Source organism: Lathyrus oleraceus, chromosome 5 (genome assembly GCF_024323335.1).
Source record: "Lathyrus oleraceus cultivar Zhongwan6 chromosome 5, CAAS_Psat_ZW6_1.0, whole genome shotgun sequence".
Classification (NCBI taxonomy): Eukaryota; Viridiplantae; Streptophyta; class Magnoliopsida; order Fabales; family Fabaceae; genus Lathyrus; species Lathyrus oleraceus.
In genome coordinates this window covers 344,523,793-344,540,257 of record NC_066583.1, presented here as the reverse complement: position 1 = coordinate 344,540,257, position 16,465 = coordinate 344,523,793, and the positions used below count along the sequence as shown (strand labels likewise).

The 16,465-nt window shown below is 37.3% G+C and overlaps 2 non-coding genes across 2 annotated transcripts; both read right to left on the bottom strand.

Annotated features, from left to right (window-relative positions):
- Positions 1-454: 454 nt before the first annotated feature.
- LOC127088838 (small nucleolar RNA R71) lies at positions 455-561 on the bottom strand. The gene has a single exon (XR_007790652.1). It is a non-coding gene; the product is annotated as a small nucleolar RNA R71 (small nucleolar RNA).
- A 10,333-nt stretch (positions 562-10,894) lies between these two features.
- LOC127088845 (small nucleolar RNA R71) lies at positions 10,895-11,001 on the bottom strand. Its single transcript, XR_007790659.1, has one exon. It is a non-coding gene; the product is annotated as a small nucleolar RNA R71 (small nucleolar RNA).
- Positions 11,002-16,465: the final 5,464 nt, after the last annotated feature.

Sequence of the window (16,465 nt, the reverse complement as noted above, 5' to 3'; positions counted from 1 at the left end):
GGAATATCGTGCTGCAAACAATCTCCCTCCTGTTGAACTTCCCGATTTCAAAAATATTTTCCCTTCGACACCCGAGATGGCAGAACCAGCTCGTGCTCTTAGAGATTATGCCGCTCCATCGCAAGATGAACCGCATTCAAGTATTGCTCCACCCGCAATCGAAGCAAACAACTTTGAACTCAAACCTTCACTGTTGCAGGCAGTGCAACAGAACCAATTCTCTGGAAATCCTACCGAGGATCCAAACCTTCATTTATCCGTATTTGTCCAATACGCTGATACTGTTAAAGCTAATGGTGTCACTCCAGAGGCAATTTGACTTCGTCTTTTTCCTTTCTCGTTAAGAGATAGCGCTAGAAGATGGCTTCAATCTCTTCCTTCCAACTCAGTCACCACATGGAACGAGTTGAAGAAAGTTTTTCTTGCTCGATACTTTCCGCCAAGCAAAACAGCTATGTTAAGAGCCCAGATAAATGGATTTAAACAAAAAGATAACGAGTCTCTTTTCGAAGCATGGGAAAGATACAAAGACATGATGAGACTTTGTCCACACCATGGTTTAGAAGACTGGTTAGTAATTCATACCTTCTATAATGGTCTCCTGTACAACACGAGGTTAACAATAGACGCCACCGCAGGTGGTGCACTAATGAACAAACCTTATGCTGACGCTTACCAACTTATCGAAAGCATGGCTCAAAACCACTATCAGTGGGGAAGCGAACGAACAATGGTAGAAAAACCTCAAACGAAAACTGGCATGTACGAGATAAGTAACCTTGATCATGTTAATGCAAAAGTGGATGCTCTGGTCCAGAAAATTGAAAGTTTAAATGTATCACCTCCAGCCACTGTAGTTGCCATAACTCAGAATTGCGAAGTCTGTGGAATCCAAGGTCACACTCCTGCGGATTGTCAACTCCTAACAGGAATCCAAGCGGAGCAAGTAAACTATGCTCAAGGAAGCCCCTACTCGCACACCTATAATTCAAATTGGAAGAATCATTCCCATTTTTCATATAAGAGTAATAATGCTTTATACGCACCTGGACAATCTCCAAATCAAGCCCCAGCTATACCTCCAGGATATCAGAAGCCGATCCCATCTACACCTAACAATAACGCCCCTAGGAAATCCAACTTGGAAATCATGATGGAAAACTTTATAGCTTCTCAACAGCAAACCAATAAAGATTTCTTAAACCAGAATGTACACACTGGCGAACAAATTAAACAACTAGCAAGTAAAGTAGATGCCCTGGCTACTCACAACAAAATGCTGGAAACGCAAATTTCACAAGTAGCTCAACAACAAGCGTCTACTGCTGCCCCAACTGGTACATTTCCTGGCCAACCCCAACCTAACCCAAGAAGCCACGCTCATGCAATTATACTGAGAAGTGGAACGGAAGTGGAAGGACCGTCTGACCCAAGGATAGAAAACCAAAACTCTAAAAAGTCAACTGAGGAAGAAAGTGAACCTAAGGAAAATGAAGAGAGTAACAAGGAAACCATAGAAAAAAAGGAACCTTATGTACCTCCACCACCTTATAAACCACCTATCCCTTACCCTCAAAGGCTTATTAAAACCAAAGACGCGGGCCAATTCAAAAAATTTGTCGACCTACTAAAACAATTAAACGTCACAATTCCGTTTACAGAAGCTATTACGCAGATGCCCTCATATGCCAAGTTTTTAAAAGAAATTCTTTCTAATAAAAGGAAACTTGAAGATAGCGAAACCGTTACACTCACCGCTGAATGTAGCGCTATAATCAAGAATATGCCTCCTAAACTTAAAGACCCAGGTAGTTTCTCTATACCCTGTCACATAGGAAAGTTTGTCATTGACAAATCCTTATGCGATTTAGGAGCCGGTATTAGTGTTATGCCTTTATCCATATGCAAGAGACTTGAAATGGGAGAATTACGACCAACTAAAATGTCTGTGCAACTAGCAGATCGTTCCGTCAAATATCCTGTAGGAATTCTTGAAAACGTTCCAGTGCGCATAGGTCAATTCTACATTCCAACTGATTTTATAATTATGGATATTAGAGAAGATGAAGTTACACCCATTATACTGGGAAGACCGTTCTTAGCAAGTGTCGGTGCAATCATAGACGTGAAACGAGGACGACTCACTTTTGAAGTAGGAGAAGAAAAAATTGAGTTCATTCTTTCCCAATTTTTGAAAGCACCTGCAATAGAAGATACATGTTACTTCATGGATATCATCGATGAATGCATAAAAGAAACGGAGTTAGAAAAAGACAAATCATCTGACTATCTTGTAGAAGACAAACTTAACCAATGTTTAGCAATAACACCGGACCCTACGCAATGCCTTAAGAAACCAACCTTAGACCTGAAAACACTTCCCAAGAATCTGAGATATGAATTCCTAGACTTAGAGCTTGAACGACCAGTGATAGTTAATGCTGACCTAGGAAGACTCGAAACAGAAAAACTCTTGCATATCTTAAGAAAATATCCAACCGCACTAGGTTACAACATCACCGATCTTAAAGGAATAAGTCCCTCTATTTGTATGCACCGCATCATGCTAGAAGAAGATTGTAAAACTTCTAGGGAACACCAGAGGAGACTAAACCCGATCCTGAGTGAGGTAGTGAAGAAGGAAATAACCAAGTTATTAGAGGCAGGTATCATATATCCTATATTTGATAGCAAATGGGTTAGTCCTGTACACGTAGTACCAAAGAAAGGAGGTGTAACAGTCATTGAAAATGAAAAAGGAGAAACTATAACCAAACGAATCGAATCGGGGTGGAGAATATGCATTGACTATAGGAAACTAAACAAAGCAACCCGAAAAGATCATTTCCCTTTACCATTCATTGACCAGATGTTAGAACGATTAGCCAAACATTCTCATTTCTGCTATCTAGACGGTTACTCAGGTTTCTTTCAAATACCAATTCACCCTGATGACCAAGAAAAGACAACGTTCACGTGCCCTTTTGGTACCTTCGCTTATAGACGAATGATGTTTGGCTTGTGTAACGCTCCTGCAACTTTCCAAAGGTGCATGATGGCAATATTCGCCGATTTTCTAGAAAACATCATGGAAGTTTTTATGGATGACTTTTCCGTATGCGGACAAAGCTTTGAAGAATGCCTTGAAAACCTAGAGAGAGTTCTAGAGCGATGTGTAAAAGTAAACCTAGTACTTAATTGGGAAAAATGCCACTTTATGGTACAAGAAGGAATTGTTTTAGGACACATCATCTCGAACAGAGGAATTGAAGTAGACAAAGCTAAAATAGAGGTAATCGAAAATCTTCAACCCCCGAAAATTGTGAGAGAAGTACGAAGCTTCTTAGGACATGCCGGTTTCTACCGACGATTCATTAAAGACTTCTCTAAAATAACTAAACCTTTAACCGGGTTATTAATGAAAGATGCTGAATTCATATTCGACAATAAATGTTTAGAAGCATTTCAAACGCTTAAACAAGCATTGATCTCCGCACCCATAATGCAGACACCAGATTGGAATGAACCATTCGAAATAATGTGTGATGCTAGTGATTACGCTGTAGGTGCTGTTTTAGGACAACGAAAGGATAAAAAGCTTCATGTTATATATTACGCAAGTAGAACTCTAGATGAAGCACAAATGAGTTACGCCACAACCGAGAAAGAACTTCTAGCAGTAGTGTTTGCGCTAGATAAATTTCGTTCTTACTTGGTCGGAGCCAAAATAATCATCTACACTGACCACGCTGCTATCAAATACCTCTTAACAAAAAAGGATGCTAAACCTAGACTCCTAAGGTGGATCCTTTTGCTACAAGAGTTCGATTTGGAAATCAAAGACAAGAAAGGAACTGAAAACGTAGTAGCAGATCACCTCTCTAGACTTGAGAACCTTGAACCGGAAAGAACATCGATCAACGATGATTTCTCGTACGATAAACTTATAGCTACTTTGGAAGAAAATAACGCTGATAAACAGATAGAAACCACTTTAGCTATATCTGTTACACCGTGGTACGCTGACCTCGTCAATTATTTAGCTGCCGGAATAGTTCCACCTACCTTATCCTACCAACAGAAGAAACGATTCTTCTATGACATAAAACACTATTACTGGGATGATCCCTTACTTTTTAAAAGAGGCCCCGATGGTATTTTCCGTCGGTGTATACCCGAAGAAGAGGTAGAAAATATAATCCAACACTGTCATTCCGCTCCTTATGGTGGACACGCAAGTACATCCAAGACCTGCTCTAAAATCCTACAAGTCGGTTTCTATTGGCCAAATATATGGAAGGATGTACATGCAGCTATTAAGAAATGTGACAGATGTCAACGCACAGGAAACATATCTAGACGTGACGAGATGCCACAAAAGGGCGTTTTGGAAGTAGAGATTTTCGACGTGTGGGGAATAGACTTCATGGGACCTTTTCCATCCTCTTTCGATAACAAATACATACTCGTGGCAATTGACTACGTATCGAAATGGATTGAAGCTATAGCTTCTCCAACAAACGACACACGAGTAGTAACTAGACTCTTTAAGAATATAATATTTCCAAGGTTTGGTGTCCCAAGAATAGTAGTCAGTGATGGTGGATCGCATTTCATATCCAAGGTACTCGAAAAACTACTGCTTAAGTATGGCGTAAGACATAGAGTAGCGACACCTTACCACCCTCAAACCAGTGGGCAAGTGGAAGTGTCTAACAGAGAAATCAAACAGATACTAGAGAAAACAGTCGCCACTTCAAGGAAAGACTGGTCATTGAAATTACCAGAAGCTTTATGGGCTTACCGAACTGCTTACAAAACTCCCATAGGGACAACCCCATTTAAGCTAATTTATGGAAAATCCTGTCACCTCCCGGTAGAATTAGAACATAAAGCCTATTGGGCTATTAAAAATCTAAATTCAAACTATAAAGCCGCCGGTGAAAAGAGAATCCTTGATATAAGCGAATTAGAGGAACTCAAAAGAGACGCTTACGAAAATGCCAGAATCTACAAAGAAAGAACAAAACAATGGCATGACAAGCGCATATCAAGAAAAATCTTCAAACAAGGCGATACAGTCCTTTTATTTAACTCCAGACTAAAGTTATTCCCGGGAAAACTACGATCTAGATGGTCAGGTCCTTTTCAAATCACCAATGTTTTTCCCAGTGGAGCAGTAGAAATTAAAGGCAAATCTATGGAACCATTTACCGTAAACGGGCAACGTCTAAAACATTATCACTATGCAGAAAACACTGAAGATTCGCAAGTCTTGCACTTAGACGAAATGCCTCAAGAACTTATAGATTATAATTGATAGTTTTTATGTCGAGCTTGCGACATTAAACAAAGCGCTTAGTGGGAGACAACCCACAAATATTTTATTATTTTCTTCTATTATTATTTTTCTATTTCTTCCTTAATTATTCTTTTAATTTTTGTTTAGTATTCATTCTTAATTTATTTTAATTTATTAAAAACTTTTCTCTTCTTTCGGCATTTGGCCAAATCCTGACTAAAACTCTTGTTTTTCTTTTCTCTAGCTAACACTAACCTGATGGCACAAATTGATCGTATGGGTATCATATTCAGAGGAACAGCTCAGAAACAAAAGTTTGAGGAACTAGCCACGAGAGAGATGCTACCTAGTCTGTATGCTGATGACTGGGCAATGACTGCCCTTGGACTAAGACAAAGTGTCCTGTATTTGCTGAGTCAGATAGGGTGGGAAACCGCTCCTATCCGTAGACAATTTGTCACTTACCGGAGACTGACTCTAGAATTCCTTAGTTCTCTGATCTATCTACCCAGCCACGGAAAAGGAATAAGCAGAGGTTTCATCCAATTCAGAATGTTTAACATGGAGTACCAATTTAATATTCAAGACTTTACCAACCTTTTAGGTTTCCCTACCTCCTTTGACACATTCACAGTGAGCCAAGAAGAACTTTTTGAATATAGAGAACTTGAACACTTTTGGGGTAACTTGACTGGAAATGACGATCCCGAGGAACATAAGTTTCTCTCTGGAAACATACATAACCCGGCCTTCCGTTATTTCCATAAGATCCTGACCCACACCTTATTTGGGAAGAAGCCAAACAGTACCACAGTTTCACGTGATGAACTCTTCATCATATTTTGTGCTTCCCAGAACCGTCCAGTAAACGGTGCCACTTTTATGTTGGCAAATTTAGACCACCTTATCCAAGATGAACGAGCACCAATTCGAATAGGCGGTTTGATAACCATGATTGGTAATGCTATCGGATTACGTCAGCCTATGCTTGACTTAAGCCCTTTTTGTGGCATTACTACTATGAGTATACCCTTCCTCTTCAACACTATGTTTATAGCAAACCTAGGATCTGATGAGTTTGAGCTTATAATTAATAACCAAGTTCTTTGCCTATTCACCATGCCCGACCCTAGGACTAGTGTTCATAACCGCAATAACTGGCTCTACAATCTGAACGAAACCCCCTCTCCTGCTAGATCCACTGAATCCATCCAGGACTATGAGATTTGTGATGACCTGATTCCTTATGCTGAATCAGACCCTCAGACACCATCTGGTTATTATGAGATTGATCCTCCTCCTCAACCTGTTCAGACCGAAGAATCAGCAATACCCGACCTTAGACATCATATGCCCGGAACTGATCATAACACTGCCATTGAAGCTTTGATGTCAGAACAAGACGCCCTCAGAGAAGAGTTCACTAGCTTGAGACACGAATTTCTGGGATACATGAACAGTATGACAAATCAGTTTCACGAGTTACTATACCGTGTTAACTCCTTTGCTCCTCCAGCCAGAGATCGTGCAGATGGATAGAAGCCATTTTTCTTAGTTATCTAGCTTTAGTTAGTTTTATTATTTAATGTTATTTCAAATTATGTTCGTATTTGTTTCTCTTTCGCATTTTTGTTTTTCTCCATTGTTACATTATGATTATTTTATGAAGCTATTGAATTATCCTATTTTATTATGAATTATGCAATATTGATCTAAAAATGCTCTCTACTATTGCTGCCTACATAAATTATTAACAATATAATACATTTATGCACTATTATAGCATGCAGGAAAATTAAATAGCAAAATAAAATAATCTGAAGCAAAACAAAATAAATAATAAAAAAATAAATTACCAAAGTTATTCTGAACAACGCTAGCAGAACCTTGCCAAAAAGACTGTGTGACGAGCGTCACACAATCTTTGACGGCAGACAACCTTAACTTTAGTTTTTTTCCTTTCTTTTTGTAATTCATTTTTTTCCTTCAAACATTGAGGACAATGTTTCATTCAAGTATGGGGGAAAACCATGTTCTTTCTATCCTCCTTTTTTCCTTTTCAAGTATGTATCTTTCTTTTCATTGTTATTTCCCTTATAAAATATATATATATATATATATATATATATATATATATATATATATATATATATATATATATATATATATATATATATATATAATATATATATATATATATATATATATATATACATATATATATATATATATATATATATATATATATATATAATAAAATAATATTTCTTATAGTATAGATTTATTTTAAGTTAAGTCCCAAATGTGAAAACCTTCTATTATCTATTCTCCTCAATTTTCGTGATCCATAACAAAAATTCATCACACTCAATAAGTATAAAGGTCGCTTATTTTATAAAACTTGAGTGAAATCAAGACAAAATTATTACCATAACAACGCTCTAAGAACCTCAACATGTTAGATCAGAATAAGTACCTATTATACCAATCCCTTGAACTTTTAGTTTTATAGTAACCCCGAGTAGTTTATACGAGAAGTCAGCACCATCTCAATAGCAAACTACGTGGAAGGCCGATGAATATAAGTGAATGATTCCCAAAGTAACATAAAAAAAATATATATATATATATATATCACGAAATGCACTAATTAAGTTAGGTGATCCTTACCAGATCATTTAATCTAAAGGTTGCAGATCATACAAAAGCATAATATGAAAGATCCATTATGAGTTGGTTCAGCAGGTATCTGGTACTGAACTTGGTAGGGCGGACTACGGTCCGATCCCCCGCAATTTGCAATGGACTGAATAACGAAGTTATCCGACTTATGTACCAGAACTTCTAGCTAAAAGGGGATCAGAATCACTAACCGGTTACTCCACTATGTGCGCGAAAAGATAAAGGGCTTAATGTGATTTCGCTAGAATGAAAACGGGTGAAATAAGAGTAAAGGAACTAGGATAGCTATAATGGCATTACTCGAACTGGTTTGCATAAGGTGAGGTTATCTGAGGTTGTGACGGTGGTTGTTGATGTCAAGATTAAAACCAAGTTACTTCTAAACAAGGTTTACAAGCAACCTAGTACGAATTGATGTGTGTTTCGAAATTTCATCTGGCTAAAAAATTTTAAAACAAGTTCTATACTGTATTTTGCTTGACGACAAGCAAAGATCTAAGTATGGGGGAGTTTGATAACATGAAATTGTATCACATTCTAGGACTCAATTTAATTAAATTATATTATTATTTACTTCAATCTATTTCATTTTATTAGATATTACGCAGTATTTTCTTTCTATTTATCTCAGGTGGTTTATTTGAAGCACAAGTAAAAAAGGAAGAAAAGGAGGTGCAAAAAGGAATGAAAAGAAGCAAATATCAAAAGCCAAAGCTCAGCCCAAAAAGCACAGGCGTTGTGCCTGTGACGAGCGTCACAAGGGCTGTGACGAGCGTCACGCCTTGCACACTCCTGTGACGAGCGTCACACATGGTGTGACGGACGTCACACCATTCCCCTATATTTTTGGCACCAGGAACGCAACAGACCACGTTGAAGCTACTTTCACGCTTGACCCTTTTACAACGTAATGGCTATATTTACGGAAAACCCTTGGAAGCAGTTGCAATAGGTATCAGTATAAATAGAGCTTTTTGGAAAGCTCTCGGGACACACTTTTTCCAGCTTTCTTTGTCGTTTTCGCTTTTTCGCATTTTTCCTTTTCCAGCAGTTTAAGTATATTTTTACAGCAATACTTGTACGAGTTTTATATTGTTTTCCCTTGCAAATTTCTATTTTCCTTTTTAGCATTTAGTTAATTCTTTTTCGCACAATAGTTTCTACACCGGAAACTATTGTGTACCTTTTACCGGATCTAACCTTACGTTAGAATCTAGTTTTTTTTATTCCTTCGCTTTTATTTTATTTTCCTGCCTGATTGAAGAATTCAAGAACAGATCCAACCGACCTGTGGTGGAGTGTTCAAGACTGCTATTTAATTTCTCAGGTTCTTTAATTATTGTTTGAATTTATATATGCCCTATTTTACTGTCTATTTATATTATTTGCCTGAGATGAATCTGTTTATGCATGATAATTATTTAAGTCTGTTTAGCATGTCTGGCTGATTCACTTAGGTAACGGTATGTAGAGTAAGCGGAATGAAGGAATCAAAACCAAATTGGTTTAATTAAGTTTAAAACTAAAATCACTCTTTTTACGGTCTCAATTTACAGGTTTAATAACAAGGATTTATACGAAAGTAAAAGACATAAAGAAGTTAAAAGCAATAGAGCGAGAGTTTGAGTTTTTGACTGGACAGTGTAAATTGGACATTAATTCTAGATCAGGGCGAGAGCAATTTTTAGAGTTAATTAAATTCTAACCTTTTTCAAAAAGTATTTTTAAAGATTGAATGTGAGGACGAGAGTTAAGCATTTGAATTTAATTATATAACCTAAGTCAACAGAGCGAGAGTTTGAGATAAGGGTGTTTAAACGATTAGTGTTTTCTTAAAAAGAGTTTCTACGGATCCTATTGTTTTCAAAAAGTGGTTTTTGACTTAACTATAAGTGACAGCTACGTTAATATAAAATCATAGTTTATTCAACAGAGCGAGAGTTTGAGATAAAACTTTTAATCAATAGCGTCAACTGAAAAGATTTATTTTAAAACCAAGAAACCAACAAAGAATTGATTCCCTAATTACAACGAACTACATACCGATATCCGCTTTATTGATATTTAATCTAGATCTTATTTTAGTTTTAGCTTTTCCCCCAAACAATCAAAGTATTACCTGCCTTAGCTTTACGAAGTAACCTTAGATAACGGTATATCGATTCATAAGTCCCTGTGGGATCGATATCTTTTAAAACTACGCGATAGAACTGTGCACTTACAGTTTGTACCCCAAATTTGACTCATAAAGTCGCGATCAAGTTTTTGGCGCCGTTGCCGGGGACTTTTATTTAGTCAATATCGTAACTCTTCTGTTACGCTGTAGAGACTAAGGCTTTTCTTTTTCTTTTCTTTCTTTCGTTGATTTGTATGCCACGCACTCGCTCACAAGGCGAGTCGTTCTACTTACGAATCAACGATATCGAACTATATCTCCGAGTCTTACGACGAATTCGGGAATATCGTGCTGCAAACAATCTCCCTCCTGTTGAACTTCCCGATTTCAAAAATATTTTCCCTTCGACACCCGAGATGGCAGAACCAGCTCGTGCTCTTAGAGATTACGCCGCTCCATCGCAAGATGAACCACATTCAAGTATTGCTCCACCCGCAATCGAAGCAAACAACTTTGAACTCAAACCTTCACTGTTGCAGGCAGTGCAACAGAACCAATTCTCTGGAAATCCTACCGAGGATCCAAACCTTCATTTATCCGTATTTGTCCAATATGCTGATACTGTTAAAGCTAATGGTGTCACTCCAGAGGCAATTCGACTTTGTCTTTTTCCTTTCTCGTTAAGAGATAGCGCTAGAAGATGGCTTCAATCTCTTCCTTCCAACTCAGTCACCACATGGAACGAGTTGAAGAAAGTTTTTCTTGCTCGATACTTTCCGCCAAGCAAAACAGCTATGTTAAGAGCCCAGATAAATGGATTTAAACAGAAAGATAACGAGTCTTTTTTCGAAGCATGGGAAAGATACAAAGACATGATGAGACTTTGTCCACGCCATGGTTTAGAAGACTGGTTAGTAATTCATACTGTAGCGGTGTATTCGTCGCTATATGATTTATCGATTAAACCATAAGCAAGGTATACAAAGATTTTCGAGTCGCCACCGCACTTTTATTTATCCAAAGGACTGGCTAAAAAGCGAACAAAAGCCTAAGAAGTTTTACACGTAGAAAACTAATAAAAAGATCAGAGAGTCTGGGTAAGGGGTAAATTACGCAATGGGAAGGTGTTAGGCACCCACTACGTCCTAGGTACTCCTAGGGAGCCCTTTTCACACTTGTTGTATAAAATTGTTATTTGTTATGACATAAATATTGTGCACACATGATTGGGATGATGAGAAAAGAATATACAATTTTTATTGGGTTTGAACGGATGAACCCGTTGCCTACGTACCTTCCATCAAAGGTAAGGATCAAAACGCCGTAGTTCGGCTAAAAACTTCCAAAAGTTAGTGGATTCAATTTTAAACACAAGCCCTAAGGTCTTACGTTATCCACGGGAGAAAACTCAACCTTATACAAACAACAGGTCCACCATATGAGAACAGCTTCAACTTGCTAGTGAGGGGTTAACCCTATAATAAGCAAGGAAGACTTACAATTCAATCAACTAAGGACAAATAGGTGAGATTGACATCAACCAACTAAGATAAATCAAACCTATAGCTCATGTATGAAAACTTAGCAAGAATGGACAAAGCCACAAAAACATTGAATGGGTGAAGTTAATTGATTATGATTATTCACAAAAGGAGGGTCAAAGTATGATTAAGATTAATTCAAAGAAGTATTATGAAATGGAGTTTGAAAAAAGTCAAGGACTTGGGTCCAGGTTTTCAGTTTGAAAACATGAAGATGTTTGCACAATATCTATCTCAAGTTTGAAAGTAATGTGAAAAGGTTTAGGACATAATGGGGATGAATGGATGAAAATGGATTGTAAAACTTCTTAGAAGGTTCACCTCTTGAGATCATATAGAAGATGATTCAAGTGTGTCCTTTGGAATGGGCAATAAGCAATAATAAAGTAAGCAAACAAATGATACCAGATGCCACTCAATGGTCTTACTCCAATCTCACAAACAAAAAGCGGATACCGGATACCAATAGATGGAATTACACCAATCTCCTAAAACAGAAATGGATATCAGAGGCCACTCAATGGACTTATACTAATCTCCTCAACAAAGAAAATGAAAGAAAGTGGATACCGGATGCCAATCTGTCTGGACTTATACCAATCTCCAACAAAGGAAACATTTGGATGTCAGATGCCAATTTATCTGGGCTTACTCTAATCTCCACATATGATCATAGGAATACAAATGCCAAATTACGCGGACTTACAATTGTATCCTCACATACAATCAAACAAAGCAACTTATGATCATAGGAAAGCAAATGCCAACTTACATGGACTTATAATTGCATCCTCACATACAACCAACAAATGCATCAAGCAAAGAGATGAGTGGCCAATGAAATGGTCTTACAACTCACTTCCATATCATAGGAACAATGGCCAAAGGATGGTCTTACAATTGTCCTCAATGGGTAAACAACAATGATAATGTCACAAAGACAAATGAGATGATCATGCACTAATGAGCAATTAATGATGATAAATGCATAGAGCATACAAGCAAACATGTGCATATGAAGATAAGCAATCAATCAATGAAATCATTCAGCACACACTATAACCAAACAAGGAGGCTCATACAAAAGGGTTAGGCATTAAAGCCAACTGGAATAGGGTCAATGGTGCTCTTAACCTTGCCATTGAGGGGCTAAGGTGAAGCAGATGAAAGGATATGAGGGGTGTGCCTCATTGCTCTTATCCCTGGTCAGGGAGAGCATTGAATATCAGAAGGTGTGGGAGTTCAGAAAGTAGGAACTCTCTCCACAGATAAGACTCTATAGATCTTGGGTTTGGATCTCAATGCTACAACCATGTAATGGGAGCAAGGAGAAGACTCACAGAATAATGGGAGATAGATTACATATCTCTTATATCCACCAATTGCCTTATTTGAAGGACTTTTCCTGCTTGGGACAAAAGTAAACACACACAAGCATTGCCTCTTAAGGAGGACTTCAGACAGTTGCCTGGCCAAATAACAGGCCAGGTCTTCCAGACTACATGAAGAAAAGGGATTATACCTCAATGCAAATTTGCTAAATAGCAAAGCAAAGCAAGTTCAAAGAACTAAGCAACTAAAGGTACCTGAAATAGTCAAACAGAATCAGTACACAGTTCAAAAGTCAAAGCAGAATGATGTAAGAATCAACAGTCAAAACAAACAGACAAATGTGCAATGCACAAGTCTCAAGGCATATGAGCCAAGCAACCTACAAAACATAACATGTTAGTCATGATAAACAAGAAAACAAAACCAATTTATGTTGGTCTCATTGGACAATTGTTGGTCAACCTGAAAACATGAGCTCAAATGTGAGTAACAGGACCACTAGGGCAAGCCTAGGGTCAAAAGGGCATGAAAAAGTCAAAACAGCAAGTGATATCCAATCAAAATCAAATTCAAACATTTAAGAAGCAAGCTCAATTGGTTTCATGTTCATATCATGCATCATCATCATTTCATAAGCAAAAGAAGTCAAAGCATGGCAAATGAAAGCTCATAGAAGTCAACAGCAAGACTTAATTCAAAACCAATCATAAACAATTCCAAAAATCATCAAATAATTCATGATCAATAATAATCCATATCATGACATGCATATCAAATTTCAGCTCATTTGGATCATGGGAAGATAGTCAATGAAAATCAGAAAGTCAAAACAATTTCAAACATGCTCAAGGAAGTCAACCAAACATGCATCAACTTCAAAAATTCATAAATCAGTGAAAACATATGAGAAATGAATGGGATCAACACCATGGCAAAGCTTAAGATGTCTAGTAATCACATATCAAATTTCATGTCCATCTAATTAAGTATGAGAATTTCACAAATGAAATGGCATGATGTGTCACAAAAAGTCAACATATGACCAAACAGGGGAGAAAAATCTCAAACAAATGGAAAATGCCACAAACAAATCCACAAAAAATCACATGTAAACTAGACATAAAAGAGTACATTCATGCAAAAACTCAAAGCAATTTGAGGTCAAGAGGCATGGTATTGAAAATCATGAAGTTGCACATCAATGGTGTGACACAAATTGTCACACCCTAATTCAAAAAATCATAACTCCCAAACCAGAGATGATAAATTCATAAACGCTACACCAAAATCACCATGAATGTGTCTAGTTTGTGTACAAAAAATTTCAAGGCCATAGGATAATGCATCACCATTTCACAAGTGTTTTGGCAAAAGGTACAAAAAAGGAACACATGTCACAAAACCTAATACCATTTAAAATCTACTCATGCAAAAATTCTGGTAAAATCATGATAAAAAAGTAGAGATCTAGCAGAGCATAATGCAAAAATTCCCATGAATTTTGGATCACAAATGGATGAGTTATGAATTTTGTAAGTTGATGCATCAAAATGAAATAAAAATTGAAGAAAATAAATGGATTAATGGATATTGTAACACGGCGTGGCAATTTTGTAAATAATGGGAACTTTTAATGAAACGCCCCGTTTTGAACAGAAGCGTGGCAAGCAATGATAGGACATGGGCGATGGAACAGTAGAAGTTCATGCAAACATCTCACAGCAACGACCAAACACGATTGAGAAGAAAATCTGGAAAATGTTAGGGTTTGCTACAGTACTTCATCCTCTCCATTCAATCGTGAAAATAATTTGCGCCCAGAAATTGGAATCGAGTATACCATAGTAATCAGCAAACAACACACATCAAGAGTATGGCATTCATTTTCCTTAAAACATACTAACAAGCATAAATCGAAGATAAACACATTCACACATCAGATTTCAAGTCAACATATCTTTCAGCATAGGCAACCATTCGACATGATTCAAAGTTTAAAACAACCAGCTAAGTGAGATCTACACAGTGCATAGCATCATTTGGAAAAACAAAGAGGTCGAAAACTCACTTGATTTGAGGAACAGCTGAGATGTAATGGTTGTTTGGCCTTGTTTGCTCGAAACAGGTGAAGGTCCAAGCTCCAAAAGGTGAATGGTTGAGGATTTCGAGCTCAAGAATGCTTGGTTTGGTTCAAATCCAACTCTGCCATTGAAGGATGTTGATGTAGCAGCTGCAATTCTCTTGCTCCCAGTTAAGAAATCGTGCTCAAAATTGCTTCCAAAGTGATGGTATATGATGACGCAAGCACCAGGGCTCGAGTGCTTTTGAGTTTTTGGAGAAAAGTTCAAATATGCACAAAGTGAGAGAATGAGAGAAATGGAATTTCTGTTTTGGTGAATGAGGCTGCTAGGGTTCTGTTTGGCAGAAAAAGAGCTATATATTTGCTGTTTAGTAAGCTGAGCATGATTAGTTTAAGTTGTAATTGGGATTTGGCTCAAATGACATGTCTTGCCAAAATTGCTAAAAAAACAATTCAAGTTGGTATGGGGGTATGTGCTGCACGAATTTGGGCTTACAAACATGTCTAAAATGACATTTCAGAACATTCCCAATTGGCCAAAATGATTAAAAATGAATATTTGGAAAAGTCAAATTTCAACCTCACTTGAAATTAATTCAAGCAAGTTCAAAAAGGCCATTTTGAATGGTGATGTTTTGGTGCATGATGATGACATTTTTGGAAAGAGGGGATCAAATGTGACTTGTAGGAAAAAACCCCACCCAATTTGGCCAAATGGTTTGAGAGATATGGCCTTTTGAAGTTCAAGAATTTTTGAAAATGAATTGATCATAACTTGCCAACCATACATGGGAATTGAGTGTTCTTGGACTTTTTGGAAATGGGAGAACAAGATCTTCAACTTTCATGTTGGGCAAAAATTCATTTGAAGCTTGTATCATGATGTAAGTTTAGGATCAAGAAGTTTCCATTTTTGGCAGGTGAAAATTACAGGTCAAGTTTCTATTTTTGGAAATTTTCTGTTTGACTTCAAATTCTTCCATGATGGTGTTTGACATGATATATGAGGCCTATGTGGACATGAATGAGCTCCCTCAAACCAATTCCCACCATCAAATCATTGATTAAATCCACAGTTGACCAAGTTTGACTTTTCTAGGGTTTTGCTAGATTGAACCACTTCTGATGAATTCCAAACCCTAATTCCTTGAGATCTTGATCCCAAATGATATCACAACATATATGACCTCTTGATTATTGATCATGGTGCCCAAATTCTTCAAGAATGGCCATCATCCATTGTTTAATGGCTGACTTTGACTGATTTTGATGATTGCTTCATCTGCAACTAACATGGTTAGCTGACAATATTTTTGTACTTTTGGTTAGCCAACATATGAAAAGCAAAGATATACAAATGCAAAGCATGCTTGGTGATCAAGAAACACACTCACAAGGCAAACCACCCACTA